The following is an 18,073-nucleotide window of genomic DNA, read 5'->3' on the forward strand; positions in this document are numbered from 1 at the left end:
CACAATACACAAAATCAGAATGCCCAACTAATTCAAAGAAGCATGTTTTTGAAAGCCATTGGATTAATGAATGTGGCTGGTTTCTAAAGTATCCAGAACATGAAGCTATTCTGCATACCTCAGTTGTCACAGATTTCATCACACTTGTTGTGTCATGCAGCTATGCTTGGGAGTATAGCATTTGCTGAGTGATATCAAATAAAGTTTTGTCTAAAACAAGAAACTGATGAATGATTTCATTGACATTAGCTTTTAAATAATTCAAGAGGAAGTCTTTAAGGACATTTTCCAACATGGCAGAAATCTTGCACTGATAGCTCCATCTTCTACTGCGACTCCCCAGAGAACTGGATGCCATTTTCATCAGAGTCCAAATCCAGAAAAGAATGAGCTGCATGGGCCCGGCAGCGTGGCCTAGCGGCTAAAGTCCTCGCCTTGAAAGCCGCGGGATCCCATATGGGCGCCGGTTCTAATCCCAGCAGCTCCACTTCCCATCCAGCTCCCTGCTTGTGGCCTAGGAAGGCAGTCGAGGACGGCCCAAAGCTTTGGGACCCTGCACCCGCGTGGGAGACCCGGAAGAGGTTCCTGTTCCCGGCTTCGGAACGGCGCGCACCAGCCCGTTGCGGCTCACTTGGGGAGTGAAACATTGGATGGAAGATCTTCCTCTCTGTCTCTCCTCCTCTCTGTATATCCGGCTTTCCAATAATAATAAAATCTTAAAAAAAAAAAAAAAAAAAAAGAATGAGCTGCATAAAGTAACTGTTAAGGGAATAGAGGATTATTTTTACACCAACAGCCTCATTCAAGTCAGCTTTCTATAACTGATGCGGAAGAGACCGGTTCTCTCTGAGGCTCACATGCGTAGGTCACACCCAGCGAGAATCACCTTCCTTTTATGACATCAGCTGCACTGTGTGATGTCACTTCCTGTTGAGCATGACTGTCCCATCATGATCACCAGTACTATGAGATGTTCACAGTGTATTTCCCATGAGGGAGCACTCTTGGAAACTGTCCTACAGGACTGCCTACCACACATGGGACCCCCGATGATTCCGGCAGTAGACTCTCAGCCTCGTCTCAAAGAGGTGGATATTTACAGGACTAGGAAGAGAAACTAAATTAGAGAATGTTATAACTAGCATACTAGTCTTTGTAACTAGTTACAAAAATTGCTGTTAACTTTTATAAGGAAAAGCACATTTCGTACTTAGATTTGGTGGCATGGATTTTTATTTATTTTCAGTTTACTTAAAAGACAGAGAGAGCAAAATAGAAAGATGAATGTGTTCTTTACCAAATGCCGATAAGAGACAGAACTAAATCAAGCCAATGCCAAAGGCCAAAATATCCATCCAGATCTCCTGCATGGATGCTATGGACCTAAGCATTTGAGTCATCATTGATTCTTTGCCAGTTTTTACACATTAGCCAGAGGCTCGAGCTGAAATAGAACCAGGGCTCAAGTCAGGCACCTTCATACAGGATGTAATCTTCTCAAATGGTCTTCTATCTGCTCAGCCAAAATCCTTCCCTGGATATTGGTTTCAGAAAATATTTTAAGCATACTTTAAACATGGCAAACATAGCAAGTTTTATCTTTAAATCCACAGATTATGAAAAACAGAATATTTCTCAGGGGCATCAGGGATATGTATTTGAAAGTAAAACAAGCAAATCAAAGTAGCTTTTAGTCTACAGAAAGAAGAAAAAATGCTAAAATCAAGCAACACAACCTCATGGAGGTGAGAATTATGTCTGTACACTATAGGTTATTCCATGTCATAGTGTACTAGCTAAGATGGTTAAAACATACAGAGATGAATTCTTAGGAGGAATTTGATCTCATTTGGGTATCAGGATGCTAGAAACTTTGAAGTCTCCCTGCTCCATCTCCTTTATGTCTACATCAGGAAGTTAGCAAAGAAATATGAGGACTGTGTGTTCCAATGGCATCAGTGCAAACTCAAACTGCACAAGCCCTTGGTTGCACTTGAGAACTCTGCAACCATACCCACAATGAACACCAAGGCCTTCTCGCCTTCTCCAGGCATATTCGCTCTCCTGTGATACCTTCACTGTGGATCATGACCCCTTTCCATAGCCTCTCAATGTGTGTGATGATATCTATATCTATATCTATATCTATATCTATATCTATATCTATATCTATATCTATATCTATATCTATATCTATATCTATATCTGTCAGGATGGTCTCATCTTGCTGCTGTGTGACGCCAATATCACATGCACATTTTCCTGTCAGTGATCCACTCTACTCTTACTTTTAGAAAATTCTGCAGTCCATGAATCCCTCCCTTCTTCATTGAAAGCTTGCCCTTGTCGAGGACTGCGGGAGAGGACGTCTAGCTCGGATCCCGAACCCAGTCCGCCATGTGCCCATGGCTCATGGCGGGCTGGGCCCGGACATGCCTGGGTGCGGGGCCTGCTTCCTTCTGGGGTGAGTACGCCGAGGGGGGAGGCCTCCGTGACTGGGCATGTCCGGGGCCCACCCGCCACCCTCATTGGGTGGTGAACGGGATTGGGGAGGGGCGCAACCTCGGGCCTGCAGGATTACACCTCCGGCTGCCAGAGGCGAGCCGAGGACTGCGGGTGAGGACGTCTAGCTCGGATCCCGAACCCAGTCCGCCATGTGCCCATGGCTCATGGCGGGCTGGGCCCGGACATGCCTGGGTGCGGGGCCTGCTTCCTTCTGGGGTGAGTACGCCGAGGGGGGAGGCCTCCGTGACTGGGCATGTCCGGGGCCCACCCGCCACCCTCATTGGGTGGTGAACGGGATTGGGGAGGGGCGCAACCTCGGGCCTGCAGGATTACACCTCCGGCTGCCAGAGGCGAGCCGAGGACTGCGGGAGAGGACGTCTAGCTCGGATCCCGAACCCAGTCCGCCATGTGCCCATGGCTCATGGCGGGCTGGGCCCGGACATGCCTGGGTGCGGGGCCTGCTTCCTTCTGGGGTGAGTACGCCGAGGGGGGAGGCCTCCATGACTGGGCATGTCCGGGGCCCACCCGCCACCCTCATTGGGTGGTGAACGGGATTGGGGAGGGGCGCAACCTCGGGCCTGCAGGATTACACCTCCGGCTGCCAGAGGCGAACCGAGGACTGCGGGAGAGGACGTCTAGCTCGGATCCCGAACCCAGTCCGCCATGTGCCCATGGCTCATGGCGGGCTGGGCCCCGGCGGCCAGTGCGCCATTTGGCGCCAGGCTGAGCCTGCTGGCCGCCCGGCCGGGGAGCTCTGGGGTATTGGACGTCTGAATCGCTGCTGAGATAGCTCTAGAGTGACCCCACTGTTTCTGGGATCTGAGTCAATCCTAAAGATTCCCAATACCAGCAACTCTTCCTTTGAAGAACTTCCAATCCCTTAATAATGCTGAGCTTTGAACACCTATCAAGTAAAAGATAAGCTCCGGCTTGTCTAGCAGGCTGGCACCTAATGGTCCTTGGAGCAACCACGGGCAGGTGCGTGATTTACGGCTAGGAACGGTCCCAATCTGGGATGCCACAGCTGGGATGAGGTTCCCACCAAGGGGTGTATGTGCTGGAATGGGGGCTGCGTTCTATCTAGAAAACAGTTGCAGTCACCCGAGGCACTAGTGTTGCTGGGATTGGATGCACCAGGCCGGTTCAGATCCCAGCACCATCTGGTGTTATGGAGAAACAGGGTAGATGTGGGACTGACTAGGCTGGGTCTCAATCCCCTTCTGAGCCATGTGTGAGCTGTATGTGGGTATGGACGAGCCATGGCTGGGCTGAAACATCCAACAACAAGAGTCAGAATGGGGTGAAAGCCAGCCAGGAAAAGCCACTGTTCCTGCTAGGACAGGAGGTGAACTGAGTAGGGTTGGCTCAAGAACCCCCTGGCAAGCGCAAAATCTGGCATTGGGAGGGGTTCTGATGGAGGAGCCTGGGAAACTCCTCTGGCAGGACACAGTCCCTGCAGGTAAGCGCGAGAAGCATGATTGGAAACAGCCCAGAATAGGCCATGGAAAGTTTCCCACTGGCATGCATTCGGCATGGGTCAGGAGCAGACCAGGCTGAATCAGTTCATGTCATCCTCTGGCAAATCCGATCACCAGAACAGAGTGTGGAATGGGCCGGGTTCGGTTGCGACAAAACCAGTACACATTATGGAACGCCAGGGCGTGGTTGCCTGTACTGGATATGAATGCAGCACCCATCCAGCACACGTGAGATCCAGGAAGGGAGGGGCAAAGCTGGCGGGGGGTTAAGGGGCTGGCCCCCTCGCTGGACAGCCACTCCCACTGGAGAGCGTGAGCTGGGATAGAGACAGACACGACTAAGCAAGGCTACAACACCTGTGCGCTGCATGTGGACTAGATCAGGGCCACAGCTTCAGCTGGCAGAAGCTGGCACTGGGGACTAATTCTGTCGAGTCAAATCACAGGACCACCTAAAGAGTGCATAAACCGGGACAGAGAGACCTTGGAGGGAAAAAGTGGGTTCCCCCTTCTTGGGTCACTATTCCCGTGGGAGGGCATGAAAACTAGGATGGGGGCTGGGATGGCTAGATAGAGAGGTACTCAACAACACCCGTGAGGGCTGGATGGTTGAGTTGGTTAGATAAAACTAAGCTTTAATACCCATTGACAAGTACCAGAGCCAAATGGGATGGGGGACAGATTGGTCTTCTGCTACACATACTGGCAAACCAGGATAGGGGATGGTCTGGTGGGGGTTATTGTGGGTCGCCCCAACTAGGCTGCAGCTCCCACTGGTTGATGTAAGGGCCGAACCAGACTGGACTGCAACACCCATTGGTTCCAGTGCAACTCGGGACTGAAAACAGAACCAACCCAGCAATTGCAACCACCAGCTGATCAGGGTGATGGACTGTGCCGGGCCCTGTGCTTGCTAGAACACACAGGAAACTAATCTGGGAATACCTCAAAGTATCTTTGGAGATCTCCCCACTTGAACTGCTGGACTCAGAATTCTAACCAAGAAAAGACAGAAGACAGAATAGGACAATCATTCATCTCAGCTACATGTTGGCAGCGAAATATGGGACAAATGGAGACTTCATGATGGACCATATCAATCAGTGGACCACCTCATCGAGCGAAACTGGCAGTGACTCATAACTGGACAACTATTAACTCCACTTGAGCACATATCTCAGAGCATGCCCCACATCCGGGACTTGGGGTGGGTGGGAAACCAGGTGGGGCTTCTCCCTCAATATCCCCCTTTACCTCAGATACATGATGGAAACAATATGGACATAATAGCATTGCCCACCTCCCTATCCCCCTGAACCTTTTTTTTTTCTTTTTCTTGTTTTTCCTTCAACTATAGTTAACTATGTAAAGATTGTCAACAACAATACAATAAAATGGATAAAAAAAAAAAAAAAAGAAAGCTTGCCCTTGTCTCCTTTTTTCTTGATATATCTAATGTAAAGATTGTCTTTCATATTAAATTTCTCCTCAAGAAAATAAATTCAAGGATGCAGGACAATGTTCTAAGAATATAGTCCGGGTCATGTTGTAGAGGCAAATTATAAGAGTAAAAAGCAGTTGATACAAATAGGTAGGCATTCACACAATAACAGTGAAGGCTTTAAACAGTTCTAGATGGGGCTCAGCACAGTAGCCTAGTGGCTTAATCTTCAACATGAAACGACTGATATCCCATATGGGCAACGGTTCTTGTCCTGGCTGCTCAATTTCCTATCCAGCTCCATGCTTGTGGCCTGGGAGAGCAGTAGAGGATGGTCCAAAGACTTAGGGCCCTAAACTCACATGGGAAACTTGGAAGAAACTGCTGGTTAGTGGCTCCTAGCTCAGATGGGATCAGCTCCATTAGTTGCACTTATTTTGAGAGTGAACCAGCAAATGCAAGATCTTTCTCCCTATCTGTCCTTCTCTCTATAAATCTGCATTTCTAATAAAAACAAATAAATCTTTTAGAAATAAGTTACAGATATCCCGAGACATCACTCAAACAGTCATTAAAAGTAGTGTTTCAGACTAAGCCTCCATCTCCTGCCCCAGAATCCCACTCAAGTGCTGGTTCAAGTTCTGATTTCAGTCCAGACTACTCCAGTGTCAATCTATCTCCTTGGTTATGGCGTGCGAAACAGCGGAGCATGGTTCAAGTCCTTAGACCTCTGCATCCACCTCGGAGCCCTAGAACAAGCTGCTAGCTCTTGGATTCAGATTGGCCCAGCTCTGGCATTTCAGTCATTTGAGGGTGTGAACGAGTGGATGCAAGATTTCTCACTCTTTCCCTTTTGTAAATATTCATTAAAAAATCTTTTAGAATATGCATTAAATATCTTAAACGTTGCACGATATTTTATTCCCCAAATTCAACTCTATGGATTAAAAGTGAAGCCATCACAAAAAGTACACATATTGAACACAATGTGATATTGCTTAATATTCTTCTGTATTTAGCTGATGGTTAACCAGCCGGTTAACGTGGTCCGTTCTAGCACAGACAGAAGAGACATGTGCATGCACATTTTTACATTCAGAAGGAAAGTATGATAGTTATATATGTCACCTAGGCTTGCCTGGACCATAGGGTACCTAGGTATAAATGGAGAGCAGCATCATCCAATCCCTTGAGTGCCTGAATACAACATGACCTCTGGGAAAGAATGAGCTGACACCCTCACTGCCCAGCAGCATTGTGGCCCTCATCTTCTCCTGCCCTCTGTGCTTCCTGGTCTCAGATCCTTTGGCCCAGAATCTCTCTGGCTCTCAGGCTTCTGAGCTGCATCAGCTGCTTTCCTGGGACTCCGGCATGCAGAGCATAGCCTGTGGGTCTTCTCAGCCTGTGGGATCATGTGGGTCAATGGTATTTCCACTCACTTATATATTTACCTATCTATGTAAATGTGGGTCTGTATATTTATCTTTTTATCTCTCTATGTGTATCTATCATCTACCATGATAATATATATAAGCTTGTGCATACATTTATCTGTCTACCCATCTAGCCATCCATTTTTCAACTATTTTTCCTAGAGAGAATTCTGACAACTAGAATATTTTGAGCTTCGTTACACTAAAGTAAACCAGGAAAAATTGAATTAATCATATTTTTAGTAGAATGCTTTAATATGGCATGTAAATAAGGAAAATGGATACATTGTTTTGAATATTATCTGAATTAATATCTCAGAGACCTAAAAAAAAAAAAGAAAAACATTTTTTGGGTCTTTTCCCATTAATAAGAAGTATAGGAATTACCAGAATTCCTTGATAGTACACTTTTCGGGAAATAAGAATTATACATAGTATTATGAGTATATAGAAATGTCAGACATGGTGCTGGACATGGAGCAAGTAAGTCAGTTACTTTAAAGAAAAGGCTATATATTTTTACCGACAATTTTGTATGTGAGTAATTATTAATTTTGTCATCTAATGTATTTAGGTGTCAAGTTAGTTTCTTCAGTAAACAAGATCTTTTTGTAACTGAAGCGTTCTGAGCTCTCAGTGTTTTACATTTGTGAAATGGCTTGAGCTTCGTCTCACAGTGTTCACATCTTAAACTCTCTGCTGTAGTTATGGATTCTGCATACACTCTTTCCATAAAGTAGCTCAGATGAAAGCAACTTAGCGGAATGAGCCATTGGGAGGCATGTTTTCCAAATAAAAGTACTGCTAAGGGGAACAGAATTATAAACCCAACTACATGCATTGCAAAAATGAAGTCATTGAGGCCTATGGATGTAGTCTGGGATGTAGTGCTCATATCGTTTTCCTTTACAATAGAGATGAGTTAAACACGCAAGCAACTATATTCTTGCAATGGAGGAATCTCAACTGAACTTGAACTGTGGTTATGCAACAAGGTGGAGGAATCCACCATGGTGGGAGGGTTTGGGGAGGGGTGGGGAGAATCCAAGTACCTATGAAACTGTGTCACATAATACAATGTAATTAATGAATTAAAAATAATACATAGGGCCCAGCGGCGTGGCCTAGCGGCTAGAGTCCTCGCCTTGAAAGCCCCGGGATCCCATATGGGTGCCGGTTCTAATCCCGGCAGCTCCACTTCCCATCCAGCTCCCTGCTTGTGGCCTGGGAAAGCAGTTGAGGACGGCCCAATGCACTGGGACACTGCACCCGTGTGGGAGACCCGGAAGAGGTTCCAGGTTCCCGGCTTCGGATCGGCGCGCATCGGCCCGTTGCAGCTCACTTGGGGAGTGAATCATCGGACGGAAGATCTTCCTCTCTGTCTCTCCTCTGTGTATATCTGGCTGTAATAAAATGAATAAATCTTTAAAAAAAAATAATACATAAAAAATATTCATTTTCATTTTATTTCAAAGACAGAATGACAAACATTTACCAGTTACTAGTTCTTCCCCAAAATACGCACAATGGCCAGACCTGAGCTATGTTCAAGTCAGTGGATAATAAATTGATCCAGATCTCCTCCGGGGTGGTAGGGAATCAACCTCATTAGCTGCCTCCTGTTGCTTCCTAGTATGTGTTAGCAGAAAGCTGGAATGGGGAAGACTGACAAGATGCAACCCTAGATGCTCAGATATGGGGTGTGGCAGCCCCAGACACATTTAACCAAACACCAAACATATGTCCCATTAAACTCTACATGACCAAGTGATAGCTGCATTTAACAGAACTTGGATTGACCTTCGTCAGCGTCACTTCTTCACAATGCTAAATATGTCCCTCATGTTTATGTCCTCTTGATTTTTATATGATAAAACATGTCTGTTTGGAGACCCGTATAAGGCAATGAGCTGATGGTCTACCTGTTTTGAAGAAGAGCAGTGTTTTCACAGTTCAGTTGAGTGGACCTGCAGGGTCAGGGTGTGGCTAGGTTTGTTTTTTCTGAAGCCCCCCTTCTTGGCTTGCTGAAAGGCAACTTCTCAGCATGTCTTCCTGTGGCGTTTCCTTTTTTTTGTACACACGCTTCTGTCTGCTATTCTGAGGAAGACACAAATCATATAAAATTGGTACTATATAACTGACAACTTCATAATCCTTCAGAATTGTGTGTGATTAGTTATTCAAAATTCAGGAAGCATAAGTCTGGTGTTGTAGATTTCAAAAGCTCTTAAAATGTCTCAGGCACTTTACATTATACCAAATCTTTAAGAAGTATGTCTTGTCTAGATCCCTTTGCAGCTATGTGTTTCTGTGGGCTGAATCCTCTGAACAGGTGGAAAGTGTAAGATGAAATGGCAATGGTCTGACACCACTGTGGATGTGATCACGTTATGGCCTTCATGAGCCAACATTCATGCCGCATACAAAGGTAAGCCAGTGACCTTCTTTCTATAAAGCAATGTTTTCCAAAATAAGTTCTCAAGAGAATATTATTATCAATACACATGGGTTTGGCAGTACTAATTAGCTAATAGAATTGTATACATTTTTTTTACAAATTGTATAAATTTTGATGCATAATCATTTTGATGGTGGATTTTACTTACATAAGCCCATTCACAAACCTTTTTTTTTTAAGATTTATTTATTTTTATTGGAAATGCAGATTTAACAGAGAGAAGAGACACAGAGAAATCTATTTCATCCTATAATTCACAGTTCACTCAGCAATTGAACACAACAGCCAGAGCTACATCATCAGAAGTCAAGAGCCAGGAGCTTGTCTCGGGTCTCGCATGAGGGTACAGCGACTCAATTACATGGGTCATGCTCAATTGCTTTGCCAATAGCCAAGCGGCATAAGTCTGCACCTTGCACGCACCACGATCCCATATGGGCACAGGTTTGTGTCCAGTTTTTTTTTTTTAATTCATTAATTACATTGTATTATGTGACACAGTTTCATAGGTACTGGGATTCTCCACACCCTCCCCCCATGGTGGATTACTCCACCTAGTTGCATAACCACAGTTCAAGTTCAGTTGAGATTTCCTCTTTGCAAGCATAAACTAAACATAGCATTCACAATCCTTAAACATCTGGAGCATAATGTGATCTTGAACCGCCACATGCAAGCCAGCATCCCAGTTGGCTGCTCCACTTCTGATCCAGCTCCCTGCTGATGTGCATGCAGAAAGCAGCAGAAGATGGCCAATAACACCCATGTGATACCTGACTTCTGCCTTTTGGCTTCGACCTGGTCCATTTCTAGTCATTGAAGCCATCTGGGGCGTGAACTGGGAAGATGAAAGGACTCTACCTTTCACTCTCTTTGTTACTCTTTCAAATAAATTCACCTTAAAATTAAAGCAAGTCTCAAATACAGAACAAACTGGATAATTTCTAAGAAACGTAAGTTGTAGAGAAAATCTCTATTATAATATATTTTCCCTTAAACTGCCCTGAATGTAGGTGCCTCCATTTGCTTTCTTCACTCCTGAATCATATGTTAATATGCTCTTGTGGGGTTTTTTTTTTTTTTTTTTTTTGGCAATTAAATTTTTTCTTTCTTTTTTTCCTTCTTTCTTTGTTTCTTTCTTTCTTTCTTTCTTTGTTTCTTTCTATTGCTCACATTGCATTATGTGACACGGTTTTATAGGCATTGGGATTCCCCCCCAACCCCCCTCCCAAAGGTGGATTGTTGCATTACCACAGTTTAAATTCAGTTGAGATTCTTTCATTGCAAGCATCTACCAAGCATGAAGTCCAGCATCTTATTGTCCAGATAAGTTCATCAGTTTCTTGGGGAGACCATCTCTGGTCTAAAGGTAGAGCGGGCAGAGTGGTTTTGATAGTGCAACAGATCTGAATTGCTGCCACTCTCCAAGCACAATGCAGTCCTTGGAGAATCCACTGATTGATATAGTCCATCATAGAGTCTCTGTTCACCCAGTATTTTCGCTGCCAACATATGGCTGAAGTGGTTGATTGATGGTTAGCGTTCTGAGTCCAAAAGCTCGATTGGGGTGATCCCCAAACAAACTTTGTCTGAGGTGTTCCCAGAACAGATTGTTGTATGTACTAGCAAGAACTAGGCCCGGCACAGTCCATTGCCCCAATCAGCTGGTGGTTGCAATTGCTGGGTTGATTCTGTTTCCATCCCTGTCTTCCACTGGAACCAATGGGTGTTTGCAGTCCAGCCTGCTTCTGCCCATCACATACCCGGCCTTGTATAAACCAGTGGGGGCTGCAGCCCAGCCGGAGCGACCAACAATAACCCCAACCAGGCCTGCCCCCTACCATGGTTTGCCAGTATGTGTGGCAAACTAGTCCAGTCTGTCCCACATCCCCTTCTGCTCTCATACATGTCAATGGGTATTAAAGCCTTGTTCCACCTAACCAGTTCAACTATCCAGCCTTCATGGATGTTGTTGGATGTCTCTCTGTCTAGCCATCCCAGCCCCTGTCCTAGTTTTCATGCCCTCCTGTGGGGGGTGGTAACCCAAGAGGGAGGAGCCCACTATTTCCCTCCCAAGCCACTCCCAATCCCGGATTATGCACTCTCCAGGTGGTTCTGTGGTTTAACTTGACAGAACTAGCCCCCAGTGCCAGCTTCTGCCAGCTGATGCTGTGGTTAAGCCCCAACAACCCTCACCCACTCTAATTGTAGATTGCACCAGTAGGAATAATCAGCCCAGCCTGGCTTTTCCCTGAACTGATCCACATGAGGCATACAGGTGCTGTAGTCCTGCCTAGTCTGGTCTATCCCCACCCCAGCTCACGCTCTCCAGTGGGAGTAGCTGTCCAGCAAGGGAACCACCTCTAATTCCCCTGCCAGTTCTGCCCCCTCCCTCCCTGGTTCTCATGTGTACTTATTGGGTGCTGCAGTCACATCCGGCACAGGCAAACTCTCCGTGGCATTCCGTATTGTGTACTGCTTTTGTCACGACCAAACCTGGCTCGACCCACACTCTGTTCTGGTACTTGGATTTGCCAGTGGATGGCATGAACTGATTCAGCCTGGTCTGCCCCTGACCCATGCCAAATGTATGCCAGTGGGACACTTCCCATGCCCTGTTCTGGGCTGTTTCCTATCATGCTTCTTGCGCTTATCTGCAGGGTCTGTGTCCTGCCAGAGGAGTTGCCCAGGCTCTTCCATCAGAACCTCTCCCAATGCCAGATTTTGCACATACCAGTGGGTCCATGAGCCAGCCCTACCTAGTTCACCTCCTGTCCTAGCAGGAACAGTGGCTTTTCCCAATTGGCCCAGTCTGGCTCTTGCTGTGGGATGTTTCAGCTCAGCCACGGCTTGTCCATACCCACATATAGTGCAGATATGGCTCAGTTGGGGTTGAGCTCTAGCCTAGTCCATCCCACATCTACCCTGGTCCTCCAGAACACCAGAAGGTGTTGCAGTCTGGCTTGGCCTGGTGCATCTTGTCCCAGTCCACACTTGTGCCAAGGGAGACTACAACTGTATCCTGACCAGAACGCAGCCCCATTCCAGCTTGTGTGCCCCTTGGTGGGAACCTCCACCCAGCTAGGGTGTTCCCTTAGCCCCCCAGCCGGGCCTGTTCCCAGCCATAGATCGCACACCTGCTAGTAGTTGCTTAGACTCAGCTTGACATAGCCCCTCACCTGTCGCGACCCCTGCCTTACACACTGTGGCTCAGCATCTGTGGCTCACACAGACCAGTTGATGCATGAACCTGGCTGGGCATGTCCTGTGATCCAACCTGGTTTCCAATCTTACTTGTGGGCCAAGGTTTGCTCAGTACTGCCTGGTGCGCCTGATCCATCACCTTTTCATACATTGACGAGCCGTTGGTGCAACTTTGCCCAGCCTGTCCGATCCCCAGGTCTGGACCACCAGTTCACCAGTGGGAGCTATAACTCACCAGGGGAGCTTCCCATGATTCTCCCCCCGATCCCCTACCAGATCTAGTTCTCCTACATGCCACTGAGCTTTAGGCCAGTGCCAGGTGCAGTCTGGCCCTCCCGTTGGCCTTGCTTGAGCTGGTGAACATTGCAGTCCGGCCCACCCCACACCCCACACAGGATGCACACTCGAGCGCTGCTGGCCTGACCAGTCCAGATTGCTATTGGTTCTCCAATCTATGGTCAATGGCAGGCTTCCCAGTCACACCTAGCTTAGTCCACCACCACTCCATCTCTTGAAGTAACCTATGGGGCTAGAATTTCCATAGGGTTTGTCCCACACATCCCCCACAGAATCTTCCCCCGGATATGGTTCTCTAGTGTGTTTGTTATTGTCATAGCCCTGCTTAAGTGACCTGTCTCCGCTGGGTCAGTTCTATTTCCAGCCCTGTCATCCATTTGGACCAATGGGTATTGTGGTCCAACTTGATCCTACCCTCTTCATACTCGGTCCTCATGCAAACCAGTGGGAGCTGCAGCCCGATTGGGGCAACTCCCCATAACCTCCACCAGGCCTGCTCCCTTCCCTGGTTCCCATACATGTGAGTATGTACCACAGGCTTATTCAGTCTATCCCACCTCCCACTAAGCTCTGGAACTTATCAATGGACATTGAAGCCTAGTTCAGCCTTACCAGCCTACTATCCAACCCACACATATACTGGCAGGCACCTTTCTGTTTAGCAACTCCGCCCCTGTCTTGGTTTTCATGCTCACCAGTAGGAGTAGTTACCCACAAGGGAGGTGCCCACTATGTCCCTACTAGCGCACTCCAACTTTTGGATCCTAATTTTGCTGGTGTTTCAGTCTGGCTCAAATAGATCTTATGGGCATTCCCCTTCAAACCTTCAGGCCTCAGTCCCACTCTTGCCCTAGAGTTTCATGTCCCTATTACTGGGAATCACCAGGAATTCACCTACACTAAAGCTGGCCTTAGTCATGGGTGTCCCTAAGCATCTATTTCAAATCGTAAAAACTCCAGAGCTCACCGCTTTCAGCACTTTGACAACAAAGCTTATCCTGAGTTCATTAAGTAGTTTTTTCACTAAGGTGCCTGGCTGTGTCTGGCCTCAAGAGCTTGCTTATTGAAGATTTGTTGAACTTGGTAGAGCTTGGTTACCTTTATAAGTTTCCAGATTGATTTTGATAATTTAACATCCTCTAGATATAACTCAGAGAATTAAGTTCACAGTAGGAGCAACTCAGTTTAGCACCAAGTGTTAACAGTCTTTGTGCTACTTTTACAAAGTAAGCTATCATGATAAGGCCATCTCTTCCACAAGCATTTTCTTGAGGTAAGGACAGTCATTAAAGATTCTACTGCTTTTGTCTTGCTCTGCAACAAACCATAACTCAAGCAGAGCCCTCTCCCTTTCTATCAGCTCTTGCCTGAGGGGCTACATAGTAAAAGCTTCCCAGTGACCACTGTAGATGCAACCATGGCCCGCATGAATCACCCATGTGCACACACCCATCTGGGATCAAAGGCAGTTATATCATTACGCAGGCTCTGGCTATGCAGAAGAAACACTGGGGAGAGTCTTCAATGGACTCTACTCTATGAGGATCTAGACTAAGCAACATCATGACTCCGTTTTCCATTTGTCTTGAATTGCTTTATGTCTTGTCTATGATTCTGTTGAGTAAATGAAATTCTGTCACTGCATTCATTATGTGCTTGAGTGCCCTGGGGAACCACTTTCCAAAATTCATTCAAACAACAGACATCACTAAAAGGAGATGGAACTCTTACTTTATTCATTAGAGGGGATTTGCCAAGTATCAATTCCGCACATAGCCCAGGGTTAGACATTGTAGGAAATGTGGAAAATAGGGAACGATACAGAGATTACACATACTGAGCGTAAATACTCATTTGAACGTACAGCTATACTGATCTGTAACAACTGATGCACAGAACAGAATAAGCAATCTCCACTAGTGAGATCAACATACTATGAGTGAGTTCTTATATACAGCAAGAATCTATATTCATATGTAACAGCAGGATTTTCATTTCAATTTAATTTACTATAGGCATCCTATTCCTCTTTTTTCTCCGTCTATCACTTGTTATGTCATGATATCTTTAAATGTCAGAAAGTTGAGCCTGTTGCTATGGTGAAAATAAATATGTTATTGTAATAATTAAGGAAAGAATAATAAGGGGACCTAAAAGGAGGGAGAAGGAGAGAGTGCACCGTGCAACCCATATACTTCTAAATCTGTATATGAAAAATGGGAGATCTATTACTATTATCTAAATTAAAAGCAAGAATTTTAAAGCATGGTATTTAAAAAGATTTATTTATTTATTTATTTATTGGAAAGACATATCCGATTTATGCAGAGAAGAAAGAACTTCTAACTTCTGGTTCACTCTCCAGATTCTTACAATGGCCAGAGCTGAGCTGATCCAAGTGAGTGCAGTGTCCCAAGGCTCTAGGCCAGCCTCTATTGCTTTCCTAGTCCGGAAACAATAGAATGGATGGAAAATGAAGCAACCAATTTACAAACAATCAGCTGGAGTATGATTTAATCTCCCAGTTCCAATTTACTTTCAGATAAAACATGCATGAAGCACGAAACCTCACTGAACAGTTTGCTGATCCCGGCATGTCACAGCTCTGTTGGAGCTGTAGTGTTGGCTTAGCAGAATACAGGGATGCCTTTAAATAATAGATACAGCATTTACACAATGTAGCTGTTATAGATCTAATATTAACTCAACACAACAGACTCACTGTGTGCCCTCTTGGTCAGGCCTCCCCTTGTCGCTGCTACTCCACCTTCTTAGCTGTGGCAGCAGGAGAGCTGCAGCTTTGACCAGCACTGGGAAGTGACATCAGACTCAACTGGACACTCCTGCATGTGTGGATCAGCACAGGAAAGCAGGGGAGCATCCCAAAGCATGGCTAATGTACCAGGGAGTTGATGTAAGTAATAGGAACTGGAGGCTCTGCCTGATCCTTGCAGTGAATTCACAATAGCAAGGGAACGTCCTTTTAAAGTTGCATTGCAAGGTTTAGATACTAGTTGGGATGAATTCTTTCTAAAATATAATCAATAAAAGCAGACAATGCAAGGTGACATTCCTTTGCACAGTTAGGGAGGAGGTAAAATGATGGAGCTCCAATGGGAAATGGTATAGCAATGCCTTCACAAACCAAAAAGATAGTGACTGTATGATACAACAATAGCACCTCTGGCAGCATCAAAGCAGGATCTTGAAGATTTGTTAATCTGAAACCCAGGTTCATTGTGGCATTATTTACATATGCCAAGAGGTGGGTTAGCATTTTAGTATTAGCATTCAGTGATGTGTAATTGACCTATAAATGGCTTAAGTAAGAAAAAAACACTTTAAAATTGTTTATTTTCTGTTTAATACATAAAACATACTTTAACTATTATGTGTTGTTGGTAATTTAAAATTTTGTTATTTTCCTGGCGTGGGAGCCTAGTGGCTAAAGTCCTTGCATTGCATGTGTTCAGATCCTGTAAGGGCACCAGTGTCGCTGTCCCGCAGCGATGGACTTGGTGCACGGAGCCGATAATAACACGCGTGGACCCCTGACTGATGGTCAAAAGCCGAGGTTTATAAGTAGCATCAGACTTTATACTCTGGGGGTCATATAGGATAAGGGAGGAAGTGCTGAGCTTATCAACAAAACCATTAATGCTTGTTTGGAACTCCTTTTGTCTTGTATATTCCACCAGGTGTTCTCATATACATATGCAGGTGATATCCAATAAGGTATACAAAAGGTAGCCATTTGGTTATTCTCCTCCAAATATTATCCAACCAACTGTAGTCCTGTGCTCACTGACCTTTTTGGGTCACAATGTCCTGCTACACACCAGTCCATGTCCAAGATGTTTCACTTCTCATCCAGCTCCCTACCTGTGGCCTGTCAAGGTAAGCACAGCATGGCCCAAAGCTTTGTAACCTTACACAAAGCCCGGAAGAAACTCCTGCCTCATGGCTTCAGATCAGCCCAGCTGTTTTGGCCAGTTGCAGAGTTAATCAGTGGACAGAAGGTCTTTGCTTTCTCTCCTTTTCTCTGTAATTCTGTCTTTCCAATAATTAAACAAAAAAAAAAAAAAGTAATCCTAAAAGTTCTTTATTTAATACTTTCTATATTTGGGAAATTTCCAGAAATGTATCTATTATGTATTTTTATTTACTATCCTTAAGATTAGACAAAACAGTGTGGTTTATTTTAATCTTTAAAGGATTATTCAGCACCAGTGGCATAGTGGCTAAATCCTCACCTTGCTGTGCTGGGATCACATAGAGGATCCAGTTTGTGTCCTGGTTGTTCCACTTCCCACCAAGCTCCCTGCTTGTGGCCTGGGAATGCAGTGGGGGATTACCCAATGCCTTGGGATCTTGCATCCACACTGGAGATCAGCTTCAGATTGGCTCAGGTGAAGCTGCTTTGGCTACTTGGAGAGTGAACCTGCTGAAAAAAATATTTATTTCTGTCTCCCTTCTCTTTAAATCTGCCTTTCTTCCAGTAAAAAAATTAAAATAAAACAAAGTTTTATAGATAGTTTTCTTTTGTTGTTGTCCTATCTAGTTGAGAGGAATGCGTATTCTAATCTCAGAAGTTATTTTATTCCAGCAGGGTTGGAACAGGAGCAGGGGTGGACGGGAAAAAAAAGGAAGGGACACATCTCCTGCTGTGGTGGCCAGATGGAGGCTGCCAGGGCAAGGGAAGGGACAAGATGGAGGGGGACAGGGAAGAGCCAGGAGAAGAGAGAGGGGGAAGGAGAAAGGAGAGTTGTGTGGCCTGTGCGTGGGCACCAGGGACTGGTGAATGAGATTACCTCAAATTCTAATTTTCAATGGGGTATTTATAAATTTCCATTAAGGGGCATCTTAAAAATTAAGCAGTGAGGATGCTTCCGGGCAGCCTGGAGAGCTTATCATCTTTCAGTTTGGTAGTGATAGACATGGGCTTGAAAGCAAAATAAGCTGATCAATGCAATGCAAATGTGGAGCTCTTTAATGAGGTACCACAGCATTCATTGAGTATTTATATATAACAGGAATTATGTTGGGCCTGGTAATGCAGGTCTGAGTAAGGGAGATTTGTGACTTGACCGAGGGAGCTTCTGGAAGACACTCAGTGGTTACTACAGCAGTTATGTTCAGTGACATGCCTGGATGGACAAAGTAACAGAGCCCTATAACATAGGTCCAATTAGCAGTTCTGTTCATAACTGAACTTCCCTCCATGTTCAAGAAAACTGTGAATCAAAGAGCATTCTTG

Source organism: Ochotona princeps, chromosome 5 (genome assembly GCF_030435755.1).
Source record: "Ochotona princeps isolate mOchPri1 chromosome 5, mOchPri1.hap1, whole genome shotgun sequence".
Lineage (NCBI taxonomy): Eukaryota > Metazoa > Chordata > Mammalia > Lagomorpha > Ochotonidae > Ochotona > Ochotona princeps.